The 21,208-nt window shown below is 47.1% G+C and overlaps 1 long non-coding RNA gene across 1 annotated transcript; it reads left to right on the top strand.

The window, feature by feature from the left end:
- Window positions 1–271: 271 nt before the first annotated feature.
- LOC131403262 (uncharacterized) lies at window positions 272–19,691 on the top strand. The gene is made up of 4 exons (XR_009219347.1): window positions 272–318; window positions 7,139–7,256; window positions 18,908–19,084; window positions 19,631–19,691. It is a non-coding gene; the product is annotated as an uncharacterized LOC131403262 (long non-coding RNA).
- Window positions 19,692–21,208: the final 1,517 nt, after the last annotated feature.

Raw genomic sequence — 21,208 nt, 5'->3', positions numbered from 1 at the left:
AGAGGGGATGAGAGACAGGGAAGGGAGGAAGCACATATAAGGCATCTTGAGCAGCAGGTTACCACTGTGTGCAACTGTGGCTCAATTCAACGGGGACCTCGAAGGGCCGATGTAGACTAGAACAGAATTGAGGGATGAGAAGGTAGGGTTTTTATTATCTACGTAGTCCCATCACTCATTAGTGGAGAGTTGCTCCTGGAGTCTTAACTCCCTAGTGGTTTTCATCTTCCATGCTCTCTTCCCAGTGCACCCTAGGACCACAGAACATCCTCAGGCAGAGAGAAGCAGGCTGCCCTTGGCTGAACAGAAACCGTGAAGGTAACTTCCAGGGTTGGACCAAGGAGAAATGGACTCTGACAGAATCTGCTATCTTTAGAAACAGCATATACGTTAGCTAAGAACATAGACTTTGGCTCCTTAATTGAGTACTCCATGATAGTTCAACAAATAAGGCCTTTTTGAGCACTTACTCTGGGCCTAAAGGGTGTTTAGCATTTGGGGGCACAAAAGAAGTTTCCATAAGGAGCTTAGAATATAAGGCAAAGGGCAGTGACATGTACTGAGTGTTTGCCCTGGGTAGGCCTTTAAAATACCCGATCCCGTCAGTCCTGATATAGTGTGGCAAGGTAAGCATTATGATCGTGAGGCTCTGAGAGCTTGATTCTCTTGTTCAAGGTCCCACAGCAGATGGAGAAATAGAAACCAATTCATGGTCCTCTAGATAACAAATGTCCTCTCAGCTGGCTAAAGGGGAGCAGGGAGACCAGGCTGTGTCTGACCTCTGGTTTCTATCGCCTTGCTAAGAACTAATAAGTGAGCTTATTAAGGTTGTAGGATAAAAGATCAATATAAAAAATTGATTGTATTTCTCTATACCAGCAACAAACAATAGGAAATCAAAGTTTTAAAAATTCTGTTTATAATAGCATTAAAAAATATAAAATACTTAGGGATAAATCTGACAGAAGATGTGAAAGTTCTGTACACTGAAAACTGTGAATATTGCTGAAGGAAACTAAAGATCTAAATAAATGGAGAGAAATATGGCTCAGGAACTCAACATTGTTAAGATGTCGGTTCTCCCAGACGGATCTATAGATTCAATGGAATCCCAATCAGAATCCAAGCAGGCTTTTTTGTAGAAATTGGCAAGCTAATTCTAAAATTCATATGGAAATGCAAAGGACCTAGAATAGATAAAACAACTCTAAAAAAACAAGACAGTTGGAGAAGACTGACTTTAAGATTTATTACAGTGCTATGGTAATCTACTACCTTGCTCAAAAGGAAACTGTTCAACTGCCCCTGCATGATTTGGGTTGAACAACTAGGTGGACGCACTCAGAAACTGGAAGATGGATGAGATTGGCATGAGCAACCCTGAGCCTAAGTCTTGGGCCAGTTTGTTGCCTTGTGACATTAGCAACTCCAATATGTTCATGAAAATGACTTTTTTACTTGCTGATTACACAGTTGTCTCCCCTTATCTGTGGGGGACATGTTCTAAGATCCCCATTGGATGCCTGAAACCATGGATAGTACCAAACCCTATATATATATTATGTTTTTTCCTATACATACATACCTATAATAAAGCTTAATTTATAAATTAGGCACAGAAAGAGATTAATGATAACTAATAATAAAATAGAAAAATTATAACAATATATTGTAATAAAAGTTACCGTAGATCTTAGCAACCTCAGCATATGACTTTTTTTCTTTCCTTACTAAGTTGAGAACTCTCACCTTTTCACTTAAAGGAAGCACTTGACAGCTTCTTTTTGGCATATTCAAATTGCCAGCATCACTAGTCTTGCGCTTTGGGGCCATTAGTAAGTAAAATAAGGGTTGCGTGAACACAAGCACTGCAGTACTGCAACAGTCGATCTGATAACCCTGAGAGCTAACAAATGACTAACTGGTGGGTAGCATATATGGTATGGATACTCTGGACAAGAGGATGAGTCACGTCCAGAGCAGGACAGAGCAGGACAACATGAGGCTTCATCACGCTACTCAGTATGGTGGGAAATTTAAAATTTATGAATTGTTTATTTCTGGAATCTTCCATTTAATATTTTCAGACTGAGGTTGACTGAGGGTAACTGAAACCATGGATAAGGAGGAACTACTGTAGAGTACTTGCTGATTTTCTGGCTTTTATTGTTGCAAGATTGGGAACAACAGTCTTTCCAGCTCCCTACATCACTGAGCAGGAACTGTAAATCAATGGAATGAATTTTAAGTAAAAAGTAGAGGAGATGAAATAATTCAGTGGTCTAGAACTGACGATATGAAATGAAGAAAGAGCCTCAGCCCAACTGGATATTGAAAGGTGTATAGAGAAACTAAGATATCCTAGAGCGTGAAGGCAAAGTTCTCTATCATGTCTCCATTTTCAACACCCCGTGAGATTCCTTCTCCAACATTCTCTAAATCGCTTACCTTTCTTAAGCTTCCTTGACTATTTCAAAGCTGAATTTCTCTTTATGAGTATATTTCCAATGGACATGTTGGAAATTATGACATCATTATCTTTGGGTAATAAAAGGACAAAAAGAGGGGCCTGCTGGGTGGTAGCAGTTAAGTTCACGCATTCAGCTTCAGCAGCCTGGGGTTTGCCGGTTCAGATCCTGGGCACGGGCCTACTCACCACTCATCAAGCCGTGCTGAGACAGGTCCCACATAGAAGAGCTACAACTCTACAACTATGATATACAACTATGTACTGGGGCTTTAGGGAGAAAAAAAAAGAAAGAAAGAAAAAGAGGAAGATTGGCAACAGATGTTAGTGCAGGGCCAATCTTCCTCAAAAAAAAAAAAAAGACAAAAAGAGAAAATATTATCTGCTATGGGCGTGAAACAGAAATACAAGATTACCCATGACCTCTCAAATCTCAGAGAATGTACCTGGGCATTCCAAGAGTAGGAGAATAATTGGACATCATGTCATTTCCAATAAGATAGTCAACTACATCTCCAGAATATTTTGGCTACGTCATTGAAGAAAATGATTACCTCTTGTTCTGTGGAAAGCCTGTAGACAAGGTCAGCGTCATTGTGTTTTATAAAAGCGTCAGATAAAATCTCCCTCATAATAAAACCACAGAAATATTTTAAGGTTTATTTAAGCAACCTTATAGAGAAAGCAGATATAAAGCCTCTTTCACCTTAACCTACCAACTATTTAATTAACTCTATAACCTCTCCAAGTCCTCCAATTTTTATAGTTTAGTAATTGGTCCATATTATCTTATTTCATTTTTTATTAATTATTTCATATTTTGCTTGTTTCAGTATTAGTAAAACATGTATTATCAATTTAATGACAGCAAAATATTCCATTTCATTAATGAGTCTTGGGATTCTGAGTACAAGAAAGTTGAAAAAGACCTAAAAGGTAAATCTAGAAAAGATATTCACTGTAGAGATGATGAACCTGAGGCCCTGAAAAGCAGGATATATCAATGTTGTATTCTGTTCTGGTTATCTGTTGTTGCACAATAAATGATTTTTATTACCTTTTGTCGTTCTATGGGTTGACTGGGCACGGCTGGGTGGTTCTTGCTTTGGGTCTGTATCAGTCAGGGTTCTCCCGAGAAATAGAACTACATATAGACACAAATATATTATATATATATGGGTTTTTTTCTTTCCATCTTTCTTTTTTTAAAAAAATTGGCTGGAAACTTCAGCAGGAGTTGATGCAGCAATCTTGAGGCAGAATTTCTTCTTCTCCAGGAAACCTCAGTTTTTGCTCTTAAAGGCCTTCATTGATTGGATGAGGCCCACCCACTTCATTGAGGATAATCTCCTTACTTCAAGTCAACTGACTTTAGATGTTACCTACATCTACAAAATACTTTCCCAGCAACATCTAGATTAGTGTTCGATTAAATAACTGAGTACTATAGCCTAGCCAAGCTGACACATAAAACTAACCATGACGGGGTCTCTTATATTGTTACAGTCAGATGTCTTCGGAAGGCTCAATTAGGCTGGATGTCCAAGATGGCTTACTTCCGTGGCTGGTGGTTGATGCTGGCCATCGGCTTTGGAGTTCAGCTGGGGCTGTTGGCCAGCATGCCCACCTGATCCCTCTCTGCTGGTTGGCAGTTCTCTCAGCAGGTGGTTGGGTTCTGAGAGGGAGCCAGCATGCCAAGGAACAGGAAATGGAGGCTGCTAGGCCAGTTAGAGCCTATGCCTGGAGCCAGTACAGTGTCACTTCCACTGTGTTCTATTAGTCAAAGCAGTCATTGGCTCACTCAGATTCAAGAGAGTGGAGAAATAGAGTCCACCTCTTGATTGGAGAGTGGCAAGCCACACTGTAGAACGTATGGGCTGGGAAATTTAGTTGTGGACATTTTTTGAAAATATAATGGCTCTCGCTACTTCCATGCTCACTGGCTCACCATCCAACTGCCAGCACCTGCAACTCTGCCTCAGGGCTTTCACTGATGGCCAGAGTCTGCTGCCTCTTTTTTTTTTTTTTTTAATTTTTATTTATTTATTTATTTTATTTTTTTCCCCCAAAGCCCCAGTAGATAGTTGTATGTCATAGCTGCACATCCTTCTAGTTGCTGTATGTGGGACGTGGCCTCAGCGTGGCCAGACAAGCAGTGCGTGGGTGCGCACCCGGGATCTGAACCCGGGCCGCCAGCAGCAGCGTGTGCGCACTCAACCACTAAGCCACGGGCCGGCCCTCTGCTGCCTCTTGTGGGACAGGTCTCCAGCCACGGGAAATTAACAGCCAAGCAATGACTGACAAGAGTTGGGTACTACAATTCCCTTGCCTCTCAGAGCTCCTCTGGCAGGATTAAGCTGCAGCTGCAAACAATGGTAACTTGCCTGATAACTTAGTTTATTGCTCTTCCCTTCCTTGTTTCTCTTCCCTGCTCCCTCTATGTTGCTTCTTGAGAGCAACCGCTGAAAAATTTACTTGCCCTTGAATCTTTGTCTCAATGTCAGCTTCTGGGGGAACCCAACTCAAGTTACAGAGTAACTGGTCCCTGGTCAGAGCTAAAACTAGGGTCTGAGCTGAGCCCCAGTCAAGAGTACTTTCCATATTTGTTACACTCTGAAAGAGGTTCAGAATATTCTAGCAGAATATTCTAGCACTTAGCTTTACTGAGTGATGGAGGGAGGGCTTTCAAAAGAGAAAAATTCAAAGTGTGTGTGTTAGCTATCTTAAACAGATGTTTGGAAAGAGCACTGGACTGGGAGTCAGAAAATGTGGGTTCTCACTTTTGCTCTGTCGTGAACAAGTTGTGTAACTTCCCCAAGCAGAGCGAGAGAGGTTAAAATCTCCTGGAATCAGACCTCTGGTGTTCCCATGAGAGTCAAATGCATGATGTCTGCAAAAGCAGTATCATGATGAAAAATAGCAAATGAACGGAAGGAATTAATTTTTCTCATTTTTGGTGGCTCCATTCAACAAAACATTGTGTGTTTAATTTTTTTCACAAGCATCTCATGTGGTCTTGATCCTCATTCTACATTTGAGAAGTAGACAACTGCCCAGTTCACCAATTCATGCTGTCTGGATAGAGCAGGTTATGTCGAAAGTATCCAGTTTTTGTGTGTGTGTGTGTGTGTGTGCGCGCGCGCGCGTGTGAGGATGATCAGCCCTGAGCTAACATCCGTGCTAATCCTCCTCATTTTGCTGAGGAAGACTGGCTCTGAGCTAACATCTATTGCCAATCCTCCTCCTCCTTTTTCCCCCCAAAGCCCCAGCAGATAGTTGTATGCCATAGTTGCACATCCTTCTAGTTGCTGTATGTGGGGCGCCGCCTCAGCATGGCTGGACAAGCGGTGCCTTGGTGCGCGCCCAGGATCCGAACCCCGGGCCGCCAGTAGCGGAGCGCGTGCACTTAACCACTAAGCCACGGGCCTGCCTGAAAATATCCAGTTTTAAAACAGAGTCTTCACATAGGATTTTTAGCAGGCAGTTACCAATGGCCACTTTAACTAGAAAGAGCTGCTAGGATAGAAAGTCATCTCTCAGTCTGGTCAACAAATGTCCCTGCAACTGCAGAACATACTTAGGCACAGATAAAGCTAGCCAAGATATTTTTTTCCATTGGTTTATTTAAAAAAAAAAATTCACCTCATACTATGGCTTTTTCCCCCCTTCACTAGCTTCTGTAGGATTTATGAATTTCACCTAGCAGTGTTTGTGTATGTTGAGTTTTTGATACCTATCTCTTTGTGTGTTAGTGAGTAGGGTAGAAAAATGCAGACAACAGATAAATAGGGGAGAAAATATCTCAAGAATGGTCTTGGACACATTTAATAATATCGATCATATTCTGTGATAAAACATAAACACAGGGTCAAGATTTATGTACTTATTTGCTTACTAGATTGATCACACTTTCTAGTCAAAAAGGTAAAATGCAATTTAGCTGCATTTGAACATGTCTTGAGTTGACATTCGTTTTTATGTTATATTTTTAAAAGGGAAATAATTTGATTTAATCTACTTGCCAGCTTAACTAAATTCACAGCCATTTCCTACCAGAACAGGAACTGGCCTTCTCTTGCTACACACTAGCCTTGGCTTATGCTAAAGAGGGAAAGGACTTAATCTGGGAGTTACATTTCTTCCAGATACTAATTTCATACTGGATATTTACAAAAAATACAGTTGGTTAACAGATTCCTATCTACACCACCCCCACCAGAGGGGAGATATTCTTTCTTTTGTTCATTGTTCTGCTGGTGAGTTAGATCCTAAATGCTGAGAACTAATTACTCTCCTTGTGCCACTAAGACAACTCTTTACAGCACTTCACTTGCTTCTTCCATTGTATGGAATCAAATCATATGAATTTTCATTTAATTTGTTTATTCATTTGAAAAATCCATCTAATAGAAATAGGAAAAGGAAAAAAACTAGAAAATAAAACCAGTTTCTAACGACTTTAAAGTGAAACACACGTATTATTTTAAAAAAGAAAACCTCAAATTAAGGATTTAATTGAAAAAAAAATCCTTTATTTTCCTTTCTTCGTATCTATAGTATGGAAAAGACCACACAGCCCATTTGAGTTGGGGGAAAAGTTGTCCTTTGAAATGACTTCAGTGATATGATTTCATCTGTATTTCAAACGCATTAATTTCACACCGTCCGCAGTAGGTAATGAAGATGCACAAGTTCGGGTCAAATTCGCCCTCCGGAAAAACTGCAAATTAAGATGCTGTTGACGGATACGCCGCAGGCTGTCTTAAGCGTCGTGATCAAAATCCAAATAGTAAGGAGAGGGTCCCGGGAGGGATGCGTTTGGGATTTTGACAAACCCTCGACCAAACTCAGACGCCCAGCCTGCACTTTGGCGAATCTTTTTCCCAGGCAAGAGACCCCCTCAGCCCGCTCGGGGCTCGCAGTGTTTCCCAAGAGTGGTTCGACACCCTCTTCAACCCCCAAACCAGACACACCCCGACCCCGCCAACGGGTCTGGGCTGTCAAAACACGCGGCGGCTCGTTCAGTCCCAATAACTCGCGTGATGATTAATGAGCGGCCTGATGATTTAACGTCTCGTGTGATTAAATTATAGGGCGTGGGGGAGGGAGCTCTGCGCTCCCTCGCCGAGGGCCGACCACGCCGCGCTGCGGGTCTGGGCTGCGGGCTCCTCCTCCGCGTGGCGCCCGGCCAGGCTCCGCGGGCGGCCGCTCCGCGCCCCCAGGGTCAGTGGGTCCCGGAAGGGCAGGGCGGCGGGGGTGGGGGTTGGAGGAAAGCGTGGCTTGGAGAGCAGAGCGGGGAGGTATGGGCACCGGGCAGCTTGGGTCTGAGCCGAAGAGCTGGGCGAGGCCGGCTCCTCCCCCTGCAAAGGGGTGTAGGGCCCGGGAAACAGCCCCGGGCGAAGGAAGAGCTCTCCCTTGAATCCTCTGTCTCTGCGCCACAGGGGCTTAGAGAGTTCCAGGGACCCGAGACCCCTGGGAGGAGGGGAGCCCTGGCCCCGCTGGGTCTCCTCCCAGCCCCCAACCCCTCGCGCCTGCACTTGGAGAGGGTTTCCCTGCAGGCGGGGATGTGGCGGCCGGGTCGAGCCACCCCAAGCCCCTTCTCTTCCCCAGCCCACGGACCCCAGCCCTGTCCCGTGTCCGGGGGGGGGGGTCCATGCCAACCCAGGGGCAGGCACGCCAGGCGGGGGGAGGGAGTATGAAGCCTCGCAAGAGCCTGGAGCCTCGGGACGGCGGAGAGACGCTAACGACACTCGAGGCGCAGAGTCTCCGGGGTGCCCAGCTTGATTGATGGGGGAGGAGGCGCGGGGAGCCGATCTAAGCCCCTTTGGGGTTACTAGGGGGACTCCTTGCTGTCACTCTCTTTTCCTTAAGGGGCCGAGGACAGGCTCCGGCGTGTCCACCCCTTCCTCTGGGAGAGGTGTGAGTGCGGGTTTGGAGGTGGCGCCCCGCACTGGTCCTCGTGGGTAAAGGGGCCGGCTGCCCTCACACTGTACCCCGCCGCCTTGGCGCAGTTCTGTCCCAAAGAGGCAGGTGGATGCTTTTGCTGCAACGCAGAAAAGCAGAGCTCCCGGTCTGCGCGGGGGGCGGCAGCCTCGGAGGGGTCCCTGAGAGGCCACTCGCGGGCCAGAGGGAGGGTCACCTCTTACTTCATGATCGCATCGAAGGGCTTAACTTTCAGCAAGGAGAGGCGAGGATGTCCCCGGAAGACCCTAGGAAACTGCAGCCCGGGCTGTTCAGATGCAGAGCGGGAGGGTGACAATGAGAGGGCCACACCCGGGCTCCGGAGGCCCGGTGTCCAGCGGTGCCCCGGGCCTGGCAGGAGAACAGCTGCTCAGCCGAGCAATGACATCCTGGGGGGGACGCCGCGAACTGAACCCAGGCTACCCGCTTTCCTTAAGCTAGAGAGGTCCGAGAGAGCTCCAGGAACGGCGTGCCTGGTGTCCGGTGCCTGGGCTCCAGGTGCGGTGGCTGAACCTCCCTCTGAGAAAGGGATAGAAGATCCTAGGCCGGGTTCCTCGGATATGCGGGAATTACCATTTCTTCCTCGGCTTCTCTAGATATTGGGAAGTAGCGCCAAGGAAGGGGGAAAGATCATGAACAACCAAATGGACTTGTAAACAGAGATCACAGTATGGGAAAAAATACATATATAATCTCAAAATATCCAAAGAGAATATAAAAATAAACTTGCCAAGCCAGAGCAGAAACAAGCTACTAATTCGTTCTTGGAGGATCAGCCTGAAATGCTGCAAGTTAGCGGAAGGTGTAGGCTGTGCCTACAATTCCAGGATATTCGGAACATACAAAATCCCCCTTAGGAAAAAAGTTTGAAGGGCAGGGGTGGTGGGGATGGAGGAAATGCTCAGAGCCTTGTCTTGTCCTTGGTCTGGGTGTGGTCCTGGAGGTGACTTTCTCCGGAATGGCCGAACCCGCTTCTGTCCAGGCCGGAAGGCTAGTGTGAAGAGGAGGTCACTCCCCTCAAGGTGCCTGAGTAATAAGTAAAAAGGGTTTATGGGCAAGGCTGTTGCCTGCGACCATCTCTGCAACCGGGAATAATTCTGCAGACAGGTAGCCCCAGATATCAGTAGTGTGCGCGCTGGCGCTCGAACCGCGGGTACCGACACGCCCCGAGGCCAGACGCGCAGGTCGCGGCCTGCCACTTTTGTCCCTGTTCTTAAGCTCATTTCTTAAATTTGCTCCTCGTCGGTGCTTCTCTCAGACACAAGCTGAACTCCTATATCTGGTTTCCACCCAAAACAGTGGCTGGGCCCACGGAGGACAATTTAAAAGCTCAGGGCCAACTTTTTCCTCCAAAAGGTGCCACATGCCGCGTAACTAATAGGCGCCTCGTGGATACAATATCTTTCCCAGAAATTGAATTTGGGTTCCAGAAACAGGACTGGAAAGATCCTAGACAGAAGTGTGTCCTTGGACAGAAGGACTTGGCATTCTCAATATTAACATGGGGGCAAGAGGGGAGCCCAGGTAGGTTTTATTTTCCAGATTATCGTCGATCTGTTGTCTGACTGAACGACGCCAGGATACAGTGAGGGTGATGGCAGTCTCCAATCTCTAACGATTCCCAATGTTTCGAAAGGAGAGTTAGTTTTATTCTCTTATGCACAAGATCACTCATGTCTAATGATGTCAGACACTTGCAAAATGACGTCAAATTGGTGGCGCTTTGGGTGGCATTGTTCATTCGACTTGCCAAGACGCGAGCGGGGCTGCCTTTTCCTGCCTCCAGAGCGCGAGTTCGCGCACTGATCTCACCCCTCGCTCTCAGCCCTGCTGCCGCGCATCATTTAGGCCAAGATCGGGTATAATAGAAAACACCATCAGCAGACAATTACCCTTTCAGAGGATTCACGTCTCCTCACAGACACTGTTATTTGAGAAATAGGATCATTTGATTTCATGTTGCACTAAATAACACCCAGCCGGTTCAAATTGCCAGCTTCTTAAAACCCGCCCATTGGAATAAATTGCAGCAGCCTCTTGCTTTTCAGGGCAATATGTTGGGCACCGGGCAGAACCTGTAAAAATAACTACAAAGCCAGCCCTGAGCCGTCGCTATTGGTGGGAAGGGCTCTGCCACCCCGCAGGCAAAGGCATTCAGCTACCCGGTTTCCTGCCACCGCCCCCTTCGCTCGCCAATTTAGAGATGACTCAACCACTGGGCTTGGGAATTAAAATGCACAGCCCCAGCCACCGGGAGAAAGCGCTTCCGGCCACACGGCGCGTTAGTGTCCCACGGAGAAAGATGGGCGGGTGTGCAAGGCGCAGATTTCCGTGTGTCCCGCCGCGCTGCCTGCGGGGCTTGCGCGTTTGGAGACTGCCGCGGGTCTGGGGCTCTGCGGCCGGCGTGTGCGCTCTCCAAGTTGGCGGGTCTTGGGTTCCCAGCTAGAGCGTTCCGCTGCTGCCGCGCCCTGCTTACCGGTGCGCCCTGCAGGCCTGCGGCCGCGGCGCCCCTCTCTGACCTCTGCACGGGCGCCTAGCCCGGGCCGTGGCTCGCGGAGTCTGACTGGGGACAGGAAGAGGAGGGAGCCTCATTGCGGCTTCAGCGCGGAGTCCAGAGGGAGAGGGCGAAGGAGAAAGGGAGGAGAGGGGCGAACTCCTGTTCGCTGCACACTCGCCACCAGAGAGGTTTCAGAAAGTATTAACCTTTTTGAAGTCGGCCACGAGCAGCGGTTTGTTAATTGACACCCTGTTCAACTGGGTGGCAATTGTTCAGCTCGATGGGGACGATCCACTCCCCCCCCCTTTGATATAAAAGAAGATTTGACTCCTTGGTGCTTGGTTCATTTGTGCCAAGGAGCAGGGTAACTGAAGACGAGCGGGGCCTTGGCGAACCTGTCTGTTGAAGTCTTTATTACATTTGTGTTAACGTACTTCACGAAGGCCGAATTAGATTCTCTCCCCCAGGTAAATTGAGGTCCGCCTACCGGAGACTCACCTGTGCACTCGATTTGAAGCGTGAACTGGAAGGACCCTTTTAGTGGGTCCTGAGACCCGGAGGGAGTTCATCTGAGCCTTTGGGGACAGGGTGGGAGCCTTTCCCCTTCCCCCGCACTGGGAGGAGCCAGGGAGCAGGGGGGTGTGGGGAGGCGCCCAGAGGGAAGGTTACAGGCGGGCCGAGAGTGGGCAACTAAATTTCTCTCTCTGGGGTCGGCGCAGACTTTAGCTCAGGAGCAGTGTCGGGGGTGGGGGGGGGTTGCGGGGAAGGCGTGGGCCTCTGCCCAAGATGGGGTGATGGAGGCCTGAGCGTGCCTGCACCCTCCATTTGGCCTTGCCCTGCGGACCCTGAGCCACGCTGTCCCTTAGCGTTTTGCCCATTCTTCTCTCCCCCAAGTAACAGCGCCATCTACGAGGCCCGAGTATACCCAGACCAAACCCTGGGCCGGGTTGGGCGGCGGGCCTTCAGAGCGGCCCTCCGAGTCTGGGAGGAGGCCGGGAAGAGCAGCCTCGCAAGCCGCCAGCTCTGGCCCTGTGTATCCTGATCCGAGGCAGGCCGGGGTTGCCCACCCAAGCCCAGGGAGAGCCCCAGGGCCTGCTCCATCCAGGTCCCTACCCTAAGGCTCTCGCGCCCGCACCCCGAGCGGCACACTGCTCCTGCCCCGAGTGCCTCTGCGAGCCTCCAGCCCGCCCCCGCCCCCCCCAGCTCAGGGCGCTCCCTCCCAATTCCCCAAGTCCTCCCCATGGGTGCAGCCACGGAACCATTTTTTGGTCAAACGCCAAGCCCAAACACGACAAGTTTTCGAGGAGTCAGAACAGGGTGATTAAATTCGGAGGAGCCGGAACACACGTCTTGCCCGGCTTCAATCTTCTCCGTCCGCGCGAGTGGAACTGCAGACGCGCAGACGTGGAACGGCTGCACCGCGGGCATCGCGACTGACATTGGAGCCCCAGAGCTGGCAGAGGCTGGGCCGCAGGGGACTCCAGGGCCGGCGTGGGTGGGCCTCTTCCACCACACACGCCTCCCTCTCTCTTTCGGACCAGAGCCGGGCAGCGCTTCAAGTCCGACCTCCAGCACTGGGTGGGGGAGTCTTGTGTCCGCCCTGTCCCGGCCTGGGAGCCCCAGGTGAGAGCAGTGAGAACCAGTTGTCGCGGCGCCTGTGGGCTGCGGCCTCGGGCTTTGGCCGTGGCCAGCAGGTCATCCCCTTGGCTCTCTATTCCCGCCTCCACCGGGGTCACGTCTCCGCAGTGCGGCCCCGCGCTACCCTCCCTGGCCCGCTCTCCCTCCATGTCGCCGCATTTACCAGCGAGTTTTGTTCCCCCGTCGGATTCCGGGCCGAGGGGCTGTAACCGTGCTCTCCTCCGACGGACGCTAATCAAGTAATTTCCCCATCCCAGCCCCATCAAATCGCTCTTTAGCTGTTGAAGCGCGGAGTTTTGCTCGCCTTTTCACATGCTAATCACGCCAATTCAGCGGCTCTCGGTGGGGCTGTTTGTCGCGGGATAAATCTTGTTTGCCGGCTGCATGATTAATTGATATTGTTGTCTGGCTTTTGTGGGGGCCGCGAGGAGCTGAAAGGCGGCGCGTTGTGACTGCGCCGGGGGCCGCTGGCGACAGCATCGGGCTGCCGAGGTCCCGGCGAGGTCGAGCCGGGGCTGATGACATTAAGCGCCCGATTTGGTTTTCCTTATTAAAAAGATGATGAAAGACTCAGAGACCCTAGTTTACCCACCACCGGGGCGCAGAAACCGCACGGAGTTTAAGCCACAAGCGCAAAGCCGGGCGTTTGCTCAATTCAGAGAAAAGAGTGGGTGTCACTTCTCCACGCGGGAGACACATCGCGTTTCGGCCCACCCGGGCTATCGGTGGGACTTGAACATGGGTGCGCAGCGTTGTGCTTTGGTTTTTCAAACAAAGAATAAAATCTTTATTTTTTTTCCGGTCGGGCGTTGTAAAGTCGGGTTAACACCCTTAAAAGATAAATGAAAGGCAGCCAGAGCTCAGATGGAGACCTTGCAGGCAGCGGGGGAGGCAAGCAGCGCAGTGGTGCGTCCAAGCCTGACCCGGGGGTGCGGAAGCGTGGAGCGCTTACAGGGAGTCGGTGGCGGCGGCGCGGCCGGGCGCTAACGCCGACCTCGCAGCATCGCTAAGGCCCACGGCCGCCTGCAGGCCAGCGTTTCATTTGCCAGCACGGGGCCCTGGTCTTGGCTGTGTTTTCCCGCTGCCCACAGGTGTGCAGTCAAACCAACAAATTCCTCCGCCCTCCGCACCCCTCCCGCCCTCTCCCCTGCGTCCTGGGGTTTTATCCTCTACGGACGTCCCCGAAAACTTGGCGATTCAATTAAATAATTCCAGTTACGTGATGCTCCTACCGCCTGCTTATTGCAAATATTTCCTTTTTTGAGTCGTTAAAAAAAAAAAAGCAAAGAGAAGAAAAGAAACTGTCGCCTTCGCTTTCTCTGCGAGCGGAGTAATTGATAGGCGCCACCGGAGGTCAGAATTTGCATAAGAATTAAGAGCAGTAAATTAATTTAATATTCCATGCACATCTCCAATTATTCCCGGAGACCTTTGTCTCGGTGGCTGCCAGAGAGGGGATTCAGCTGCTCTTCAGCCAAACAACATCTGTGCGGTTAATAATTTGATAAACACCTCATACAAATAGTTTCTGAATTATCTGGCAGCCCAGTGACTATTCAGTTTGGAAACGTTTTGGCAGGGTCTCCCGGTGTCCGAGGGCCTCAGGCGTCCGCCCAGACAAATGTCTTCTTATCTTTTAAACATCAGCAGTCGACAATGTGAAAATAAGTCATTATCATTAAGTAATAACCCTGCCCTTTAAAAAAAAAATAAAAACGCCTGGGTCATCACAGTGTCGGCAGGTCGTCTATTAAAGACCGTGAGATGAACAGACTTGCTGGAGAGGGGGACTGAGCGAAGAACAACCTGAAGGGGAGGGAAAGACGTGGGTGTTGGGGAGCGACTGGATGGGGTGGGGAGCTTTTTTTCTTTGATATCACGGATTGAAATTGAGTGACTGGACTTGTGTAATGGAAATATTTACAAGGTAAGGAAGGGTCTTGGTGATTGCTACTGGAAGGGGAACCGGGTAGGTAGGTGAGAGGGAGACCAGCTCTTTGCTGTATTGCTTCTGTCCCTTTCGCTGTTCTCCCTACACGCAGATATTATTTATTCCAAAAATGAATACATAAAAAACAAATTCTCACCAGAAAACAGGGGTGGATTATTTTGGCTGGATATAGTCCTTAAGCGACTTCTCCCCATTCCTTCTCCTGACCACACTTCCTCCTTCCTACCTTCCCCCACCAGCCAGTGCCCCCCAGCCTCCTGGCAGCTTCCCACAAAGCACAGGTATGTCAGCCTAAACCTTGGGTTGGCCCGAATTTGCAAGGAAGCACTTGCAGAAGGATGCTATCCTGTTGTCAAAACAGACTTGAATTTAGACACTTTTCCTTTGCTGTCCCTGTCTCTGCACTAAAGATTTCATGGCTCTGATTATCTTCCTTTATCTTTCCGCCACCCATAGCAGAGCCCTGTTCCTCATATAAAGTCTAGAAAGGAACCATTTGATCTTGAATGAGACTCAGATTGCTCTAATTTTTGCAACCTGTGCAATGCAGCTCTATTTACTAGAAGTCTGTTTTTACCCTGGAATTGTTCTGCCAGGACTTCACTATAGTAGGTTGTTCCACTAGGATTCTTATCTTTGTCTATACATTCCTTCATGTCTGATGTATACACCTCACCTATTCAATATTCTACTTTCTATTTCCTACGCTGCTGACAATCTAAGTACTTGAAGCCACTGTAAACTACCCCATAGTTCTGAATAGTGTCGAAGCAGTAATATGATAGAGCCTTGTCCTTGTACTCTAATGAGCCTGGGGTAGCAGTGAGCTTTAAATACAGGCACACCCTTCAGACTTCAGGTCTAAATATACGACTTTACACTGAATGCAGTGCTTGCCTGGGCTCAATTGAAGAATTACTTTTCCAGAAAACAAGTCATTGTGTCACAAGAATAGGACAATAGCTTTTCTACCAGGTACATTCATTTCTGTTTTTAACATTTTCTTCTTGCATTTCATTATATTTTTTTCCCTTAGAACTATGGACACCGCCGGGCCTTGCAGGCTTTTATAAGCACACAAATCGTCTCTGTTCTTTATGATGGGGGGTCTCTGTCTGCATCTTTTTTATTAATTTCTGACTTTGATTCAGACTTCTCTATTCAGTGGGCTGATTTGGAAACATTTCTTTTCTTAAATGGAACATTATCAATTCTTTTGGGAACCATTCTAATTTTAAACACCAACATATTCCATTTCTTAATCTGCAGCTCTGATGTTACTCATTTTTATGCACACAACCCATCTCCTTGGGCTGTGGTTCTTTTATGCTTGATATTTATCTTCTTTACATTTGTTTGACTATTTTTCAAGGTAGTATATGGGCAGAAAATGACTATTAAGCAAGAAGGCAGGGAACTCTGATTATGTTTTTGACTATGTAAGTAAAGCCACAGAACACTGAAATTTTGAGATTTTTTTTTTACTGATGAGCCCTCTCCAGAAAAGCCGTCTGGATACCATTAAAGTTGATGAGTTTGGAAAGATTATCCTGATAAATGGTGGGCCTCTTGGTGATTAGACACATATTTTCAACATGGTCTCTTAAATGAGACTGAGGTCTGCGTTTGGAGGGAGGTTTGCTGTGCATAACAGAAAATTGTTGGGGAAAAAATCTAGAGTACCACCTTACTTTGTAGAGTTCAAATCTCTACAAAGGTGATGTTCAATAACTTAAGCAACACATACCCTGGTTATTTCCAACCTAATTATGAAAGAAATATACCTTCTATCTTGGGAAAAGTTGAAGAATGGCCAAGGGGCAGAATAATGATTTAAAAACTCAGTGCTATCTCTATCGAGGTTAAAGGATTTTATTTTTTTAATTTGAGAGAGGAAAACAGGGCAGAGCTACTAAACAAATTTTTCCAATGAAGAAATTCTTTCAATTCATTTGCTTCCATTGCTCTTCAAAAAAAAAAAGACAAGTTCTACATATATGACCAGCTTAAACCCAAATCTAGTCAAAAACTGAATTTGAAAAATATGGGTCAGCATATAAGAGATAAGCAGGATTCACTTAGATAAACCTGTCTGCTCTCATTTTCCTCTACTTCAATATTTAAATAAGCTTTGCTGGGTGCTGATGCCAGGTGAGCATCTCCATTCCTGATATGGGGTTCAAAAAAAAAAAAAAAAGAGCTTCAGCACTTATTAGCCTGTGGATAATTGCAAGCCACAGAGTAAGTCCAGATTCTTCAACGATGACTGTAAAATGTCTCTGATCATCATGGATGTCAGCCAGTCTGATGGTTCTTGTCTCTCCCTCCCCTGGCCAGGAGTTGTGATTAGTACTGACAGATCGAGCTTCACCTGACTCCAGGGGCACCCTTCACATTGCTGTTATTGTAGATTTGTATGGTTTTTAAGACACTGTTCTGGTGTATGGCAGTAAAGTTCCTTGAGGAGGAGGGCCATTATTATGTTTTAAAAAATACTCACCAAGGGGCAACATGGGCTACAAGTGAGGCTGGTTGGCTCTGCTTAAAGGGGAAGATCATGGGCAGTAGTGACTATGCCATTTGCTTTGGCCAGAAAGTCCAATCTAGCACCCTCGTGTAGACTGAACTTGAGAGGGTTTCCAAGGGCTTATTCTGCTTTGCTGGCTCTCTTATAAGGGGAGATGAATCCTGCAGACTATCAGATGCTTTTTTTTTTTTTTTTGGTGAGGAAGATTAGCCTTGAGCTAACATCTGTTGCCAATCCTCCCCTTTTTTTGCTGAGGAAGATTGGCCTTGAGCTAACATCTCTGCCCATCTTCCTCCATTTTATATGTGGGACGCCTGCCAAAGCATGGCTCAATAAGTGGTGCCTAGGTCTGTACCCGGGATCCGGGCCTGTGAATCCCTGGCTGCTGAAGCGGAGCACATGAACTTAACAACTCTGCCACCGGGCTGGCCCCAGAATATCAGACTCTTAAGCGTGACATTTGAGACTTGCCACAGTGGGGGTAGAAAGAAAAAAAATGGTAGGCAGAAGGCTTATAGTTCTAGTTGCCCACTAACTAGCTGCAAGCTCTTGGGCAATCACCTAATCTTCCTGTGTCAGAGACTCCTGTATGCTACTTCTCACCAATTTATTCTCTTTTTGCTGGGCACATGGCTGCCCAGCTGGACTACATTTCCCAGCCTCCCTTGCAGCTACATTTAGCCCATGTGACTAAGTTCTCACCAATGGATTGCAAGCAGAAATGGTGGGTGTAATTGTCATCTCATCCTTGCACCTTCCTGTTCTTTCTTGCTGTCTGGGAATGATGCTAATGGAGGCCACAAATTGAGGATGACAAAGCTCCTCCAATGACCTGGGTTTGCAAGATGACTTCCTGGAGCAGAGTCTACCCTCTCACCCTCTCTTAATGGGGAGAAATAAATTTCTATTGTGTTTGAAAAACTGCGTATTTTTGTTCACTTTGTTACAGCACTCACCCCAAATCTGCATCTTGGTTTTATTTTTCTTAACTGTAAAATGAGAGTATCTTAGTTTGGGTTTCCCCAAAAGCAAGCAGTTTATTGGGAGGTGATCTCAGGAAACGCCAGTAAAAGAGTGGGGTTGAGAGACAGGGAAAGGGAGGTGGCCATTAAAGTGCATTATAAAGCAAGTTACCATTGTGGGCAACTGGGATTTGATTCTACTGAGAAAACTCTGGGGAACTGTGTAGAACACCTGCCTTAGAGTAAGTCCACCTGAGCTGGAGTATTTCTACCCCAGTTCCCATTAGTCACTGGCTGAGGGTTCCTCTTCATGGGCATTATTTCCCCAGCACTTCTGGCCTGTTGCATAGGTAGAGTGGGCTGCAGGGGCCAAAAAAAGCACCCAGACAATGAGAAGCAGGTACTGGTGGTTGGATATTGAGCTGGTACGCACTGAAGTATAAGGGCAAGGGTCTCCGGACAGGACACTGACTGCATCTGCTACAGAGGGCATTGATGAATAGTCTTGAAGATCTCCTTCCCACATTAAAGTTCTCTGGGCCCAGTTTATGAATCTGTATTCTTCTAGTTGCTAATCTGAAATGTCCGCTCTAGCCAGATAGGTTTGCTTAATTTAGGGCTCCCCAAATACCATGTGCATGCGTTCTCATTTTATTTACGCCATCCTTTCACGTGGAAAGCATCTCAATGCTCGTGTACTCCCCTTTATCCCCATTGAATCAGTTATCTATTGCTGTTTAACTAACCACCCTAAAACTTAGTGGCTTAAAACAACAACGGTTCATTATTTTTCACAATTCCATGAGTCAGGAATTTGGGCAAGACTTGCTGGGTACTTCTTCTCCATGGAGTGTCAGTTGGGCTTATTCATGTAGAATGACCAAGATGGCTTCTCATCTTCCAGGGCCTCTCTTCACATGGACTCTCATCATTCAGTAGCCCAGCCTGGACTTCCCCACAACATGGCAGCTGGGGTCCAAGAGGGAAGAAGTGGAAGCTACTAGTCCTTTTAAGGCCTGTGCCACTGGAAGTCTCAAAATGTCATTCCCATCTCATTCTGTTGGTTAAAGCCAGTCACAAGGTGGGGATGGAAAATGGGCTCCTCCTCTGAAGAGAGGAGCTGCATGTGGTAAAGGAATGGAAGAACTGAGATGGCCGTATTTGGATACTATATCTTGCCTACCCGTTCTTTTCCACTTATTCAAATCTCTAAGACATACTCCTATCCTACCTCATATAAGAGGCCTTTCCTATTATGCTAGTCCTTTGGGGTCTAGCCCTGTCTGCAATCCTAGGGCACCTCTTATTATACACACTTGTTGTTTTGTCCTTAGTCATTTACTGTCTTGTGACACTTTTTGCTGCTGCTTATTGCTGACTCTTTGAGGGCAGAAAATGCAGGTTAGACTTCAGAACATTTGTACAGTGGGAGCACACAGCGGACTCTCGATGTGTGTCTGTGCAAAGACAAAGGGAGGACACAGAAGTAAGGGCTGGGTGGAGGGAGTGACCAGCATGCATATGCCTTTGGGCTGAGATCTAGATCAGTCAACCTCATTTCTAGTAGATTTAGCTAGAGTCATCAACTGCTTATTCTGAAAATCAAGTAAGTCTGAAATCCTCCCAGCCTACAGGAGGCTTAGGTGACACACACCTCTACATGCAGGAATAGCGGTGTTTGTGACTGGAATGGATCACCCGAAAGGTGCCTGGAAGAATTCCCCTTCTTAGACACCACTTCTCCATGATGTACTGTTCCCTTGTGTCAAGCATTGCCCTCTTTGAAAATGCAAGTACTATCTTTGAAAATGCAAGTACTACCCGTTGGAGAGGGAATGGGAAGTGGAGGAGGGATGTGGAAATTTGAATCTTTGATAGTGCAAAATTAACTGATAAGAGCAGTGTTTATTTTTCTCTCATAGAAGAAACTGGGGCAGCATGAATGTGCTGGAAGATTAGAGATTACTGATGCTAAAGGAAGGAGAACTGAAGAGGAAGGATACCTGTGGACAAGTCATCTCCCTTCATGTCAGAAGGGCCAGTTGTCCAGCAGGGGACATTCTGAACAATGCATTGTCCCGGGCATTAGAAAGTGGGTAGCATTCTCATGGACAGCAGAGAAAAGTGGAAACATGAGCCAAAGGAGGATTCCAGAACTTATGAGCAGGTTTGTGTGGGTTTGCAGTCAGAGGATGGACATCCCTCCAAACTCTGGGATCTAATCTATGTTGTGACTGTGTCTTTAGTCACTAGGTTTCCACAGGGAGAGTAAGCCTGTGGGAAAACTGGCCCATGGTGTCCACAGGAAGTGGAATAAGTATCGTTGTTGTGTTTTAGTAGAACCAGCAAAGGAAGATCAGCAGACAACTGGGATGAGTCTAAGTGCTAAAGATTGACAAGACTTCCTCTGTTGCTCCTAGTGACTCGTGGGGGCACTTCTAAAGCTCCCTGAGCATGCAACTCCCATCCCGCTTTTTTATTAAATGTCCTGAATTGCCCTTTTGGATCAAAACTGTCTTTATTATATCAATCAAAAAAGGCTTGTTTCAGCCCACCTCATGGCTAAGGATATCGATGTGTAAAAGATGACGGTTTCAACACATTATCAGGACTGGCAACTTTTTGTGCACTGATGTTGACTGGCATGCAGAAAATGTGCTTTACTGGATTCTTGGAAATTTGTAATGGACGCTGGCTCTAGGAGAGGCAGAACAGAGCATAGACTCTGCCATGGGTCACATCTGTGTTTAAATTCTGCCTCTGTCACTAGCCTTGTGACCTTGAGAACATTTGAAAATTCTATTAGATGTGTCAAAAGATTTCCTCATCTGGAAAGTGGGAATAGTAATACCTAAGTCACAGGGTTGTTGTGAGTAATAAATAAGTAAATATATGCTAAGTTTCTAGAAAGTTCCATGGCACAAAGTTATATATAATAAATGACTTTTAAAACAAGGTTCTTTTTTGTTACTTACCATCTGATCATTTCACCATACTACTGTGCTTGCAGAGTATGTATGCATTTTCCATTTACCATCAGAAAAGATACATAGGCATATGTGATTCCTAAAGACAGGGAAGAAATCCAGAGGATCTAGGATCACTGGCCATCCTGTTAATTGAAGAGAACCTTTTGGCACAAATTTGGGGGATTCATAAAGAAGATGAAATTTTAGAGCCATCACAGAAACAAATTCTTTTTTAT

The sequence above is a fragment of the Diceros bicornis genome, unplaced genomic scaffold (genome assembly GCF_020826845.1).
Source record: "Diceros bicornis minor isolate mBicDic1 unplaced genomic scaffold, mDicBic1.mat.cur scaffold_61_ctg1, whole genome shotgun sequence".
NCBI classification, from domain to species: Eukaryota; Metazoa; Chordata; class Mammalia; order Perissodactyla; family Rhinocerotidae; genus Diceros; species Diceros bicornis.
This window is presented reverse-complemented; position numbering and strand designations above follow the sequence as displayed.